The following is a 4,712-nucleotide window of genomic DNA, read 5'->3' as shown; positions in this document are numbered from 1 at the left end:
AGCCAAAAACACCACCAAAAGTGATGGCACTTGGAAACAAGCTCAGATTTGATTGGGGTGCAGGTACCAAACTATGCCACCAACTAGTGGCATTCATTTAGGCAAACTTGTTAAACTTTTCAAGGCTCAAGTCTTTCATCTTGAAAACAGAGATAACACTTACCACTAATGTTTAGTATGAGGATTAAATGAAATATCTTATACATAAGCATTCTACACATCCCAGAGCTCTACACAAACACAAGGTCCCTACTGTATAAAGCACTATGCAAATGGAGATTTCTACCTCCATCCTATAGCATAAGAGATATGCATGACAATATTATATGAGAACCAAAGGTAAAGATTAATCTGAACATTAATTCCCCCAAAAACCCAATGAATAATCACATACAAAAATCCCATTAAAAATATCATCAGGTGAATGCCAAAGGTGAACAACAACAAAATATCAATAAGATTATTTTTCAATGGGCAGGCTTACTCTGAATTTCCTACGTAAACCATAAACAAGACAGCAAATCCAGAAAAATGTATAAAAATAAATAATAAAAGTTAGATGGGAAGGCTAGCCTTTGCAGCTAATTAAAAGTACCTGTTTTATTAAGCATCACTAATTGAAGCAATATGTTAATGGTACATGAATAAATAAATCAATTGAATAGAATTTAAAGACCAGAAATACATCAAAATACATAAGGAAATTTAGAGTATGATGAAGATGGCATATGAAATCATTTGGGAGAAATTGGTTTATTTTATAAGTGGTATTAAGATAACTAGACAACCATGTAAATGAAAATAAAGTAGGATCCATATTTCACTTCTCATATGAAAATAAATCCCAGATGTCAAAAAATTTAACTGTAAAAAAAATCATAAAAGCACTAGAAGAAAATATGGGAGAATTTTTAAAAATATTTTTGTAGAGCATGCCCTTTGAATGTATGTCACAAAGCCCAGAAACCAGAAAAGATTAACTTGACTTCTAAAGTCCAAAGTACCATTAAAATGTGAAAAGGCAAATGACAAGCTTAGAAAACACTTTCAAAGCATCTTATAGACATAGAAAGATCATTTGTAAATCAACAGGGGAAAAAAATGAACAACTCAATAGAAAGGACAAGGGATAGGGGTGGGCAATTTGTAGGAGAGAATATATAAATGGCTCAAATATATGAAAAGATACTTGACTTCCCTCATAATAAGGTATATAATGATTACAACTACAATTAGATAATTTTTTTTCCATCAGTAAGACTGGCAAAATTCAAAAAGTTTGCTAATAGACTGGGCAAGACTGGGGGGAACCAAGACACACATACACTACTGGTGGGAGAGCACATTGGTGCAGCTACCACAGAAGATCATTTGGCAAAAGCCAACAACATTCTAAATTCTTTTCTAAGAATGTATAAATAATCCTATTTCTAAGGATTTATCCTACTCAAATACATGGAAAATTGCCTACATAACTTGAATTGCAACAGTAATCAAATTGGCTAGAACTCACTGAGGCTTATTACACTTTTAGTACGAATCTAAGTGAGTGGCATGTATTCATGGAATCCTCACAGAACACTGTGAGGTTACAATTATTACAAATTGTAGATACAGAAATGGAGGCACAGAGAGGTTAAGTAACTTGCCCAAGTTCACATTGCTGCTAAGTAGTGGCTCTGGAACTCAACCCTGGGTAGGCTGGCTCCAGAGTTTGCACATTTATCCATCATGCTCGATTCTCTGAAACAGCAAAAGATTGAGAAAATCTTCACTGTACACGGAGAGGGGACTGGTTCATTCAGTGCAATGTAGCCATTAAAAAGAATGAGGCAGCTCTGTAGGTTCTAATAAAAACAGATACCTACGGTATACTGCAAACTGTTGAACAGAATTATGAATATGCTCTACTCATGTGTAGTACAGTATATGTGTATCTATATATTTAGTATATCTCTGGAGGAAAACACAATGGACGGTCTTAGTGACGGCCTCTGGGGAGAGGAAATTGCTACCTGTGGGACTGAGGATCTCTAAATATATAGATATAAATAAGAGGACTCAGCAGACAGAAACCAAAGTATCGTCTTTATTATGAACATGGTCAACATTGGAGAATAGAGCTTATACTACAGCTGCAAAGGAGTTCAGAACACTGAACCCCACAACTGAGTTATAAGCTGCACCAGAGCAAGCCCACCCCTCCCAACAAGCAATGCAGTTGTTCGGCCTGCCCCTAAGGAGTTGCAGAAGAGATCACATGCTCTTTCAAAGCGGTACCCAAAAGAGTAAAAGAGGAAGAGGAAGAGAGAAAGTATGTATGCCCAGTTCCTATTCCCAGTCTCCCATGTGAGACAGCCCCCTCTACCTCCCACAGGTGGTCACCGAGGAGTGTTTCCTTAATGGAACTCAGTCTACACCAAAGGAAGCAGGAGTGGGAGAGAAGCACCCACCACAGAACTTTCAAAAATACATTAAATAATATTTTGGGGTCTGGGTGTGGTGGCTCTTGCCTGTAATTCTAGCCCTTTGGGAGGCCAAGGCAGAAAGATTGCTTGAGCCCCAAAATTTGAGACTAGTCTGGGCAATATAGGAAGACCCCATCTTTACAAAAAAATAAAATAATCAGCCAGGCATGGTGGTGCACACCTGTGGGCCCAGCTGCTTGGGGTGGTGAGGTGGGAGGATTACTTGAGCCCAGGAGGTTGAGGCTACAGTGAGCCAAGATTACACCACTGTACTCCAGCCTGGGTGGCAGAATGAGACTCTGTCTTAATAATAATAATAATAATAATAATAACTTGCAAAATCAAGTTAAGAAAATTGAAGTCCAAGGAGATGAAATAATTTATTCAATGACACCTGGCTAAAAATAAATGGGAGAACAAAAATATAAATCAAGTCCTCTGGCTTCAAATTCTTTGCATCTGGCCTCCACACCAAGCTGCGCCACAGCACTTGGGGTGGCAAGGAGACGAGAAAGGCAAAGAGTCAAGTGACGTGATCCAGAGAGCATGTTCTTTCTGAGAGAGAGCAGCTGCTGCTGGAAGCTGGATTTTGAGGGAGAAGCCAGTGGAAGAGAGTTTAATTTAAAAAAGAAGTAGTCTGTCTGTGGGAGTGAACAGGTCTAGAAGAAAGACGGGTTTAAGGGAGATAGTTCAGTGAGGCGGCCACAGCACCACCAGGGCAGCCAGCCCCACGAGGGCAGCAGAGACCCAGCAACGGCCTTCTCCCGTTCGCTGATCTTAGGAAGTGCACACAGGGAGGCCTCTTGAGCTTTCAACTGTTCCCAAACTCGGGGCTGACATCAAACAATCCTGCCATCCCTGAAGCTAGAGGCCATATCAGCTTTCCAGTTCAGGGCCAGCACCTTTTAAACATAGTGGCAAGAGTAGAGTAAGCACTATGACATGGCATCTACTTGTATAAGAAATATCAAATTAATTGCCCTTTCCTGTTTTCTTGAAGCTGCCCATTTTTTTAAAACGGTATAGCCCTAAACAGAGTCTTGTTTTTTTGTCTTCACACTATGCAGCCAGCCTTGATGGAGGATAAAATGAGTAATTAAATGATTGACCCCAGATTCAAAGATCTTTGCTAGGTAAGAGCAGTACAAAGGCTCTTGAACCCTGGATCATGGAATCAGAACAAATCTATAGGAAAATAGTTTTCCAGACATCGTGAGTGTAAATCTTCCAAGACATCTATAGATGTCTTCATCTGCTGTGGAAGATCTATGTCTGCTATCTTGCCTTGTAGAATGGAATGTCCTAACCAAACCCAAACTGGATTGCTATTTGCAGAACTGATGGGTTAATGACCCCATTTGTTTAAAATCAATACAGGGCCATAGGGGAAGAATTGGGGCTGTTTTGTGGCTAAGGCAAAAGAGAGCACTTTTCATGTTGTTTGATCTGAGCCTCTGGCAGGAACGTGAGTTGTTCAGAAACACAGAGGTGGGGTATCCACACCCTCATCTCTTCCCATCAGGACGTTGAGTAGCTGTGAATTCCCTACCTTCGGGGAGAGGAGTTAGGGTGGAAGCTGAAGGAAGTGTGTTCATGAAAGATTTTGTGGGAGTCTGGATCTAAACACGCAGGGCATGTGCAGAATCATATCAACAAACAACCTCTCTGTTCCAACTCTGCTCAGACCAGAAGGCCACTTGAGTACCCTGAGGACTGAGGCTGGCCAGCATGCCCATTAGAAGAGATCACGGCACGGTGAAAAGCAGGCTTGTGATGACGGCAGCACAGACAGTGATGGGGAGGCCTTGGAAACTCCCAGAAATAGCAGGAGAGGCCCTATATGGGGAGAGAGGGTGTGGATATGCGGGTGGGAGCTAAGAGTGTTGGTGATTCTGGCATGAATGGCAATATAACCTCATTCGCACCCATGGCTGCTGATGTCTTGTTCTTGATTTGCTTTTCCCGATTTGAATGACTATTTCACTTAAGCTATCACACCTTGGTTTCTCATTGATCAAAAGCAGCATCCCTTTAGTCAGGTGGCAGTTTTCCATAAAGGATGAGAAGAATGGCCTTTTCACCAAGAGAATCTGAGAACCACTGATTTAGTCTATCTCCCTTTCTTTGGGTTGGGCAGCATTTGATACCAATTCAGAAATGAGTTAGAATATTATTCTTTGAAAGAAACGTTTCCAGAAATACTTTTACAGTGATACCCTAGAAGAAGTAACTCATACCTTGCAG

The sequence above is a fragment of the Chlorocebus sabaeus genome, chromosome 20 (genome assembly GCF_047675955.1).
Source record: "Chlorocebus sabaeus isolate Y175 chromosome 20, mChlSab1.0.hap1, whole genome shotgun sequence".
NCBI classification, from domain to species: domain Eukaryota; kingdom Metazoa; phylum Chordata; class Mammalia; order Primates; family Cercopithecidae; genus Chlorocebus; species Chlorocebus sabaeus.
This window is presented reverse-complemented; position numbering follows the sequence as displayed.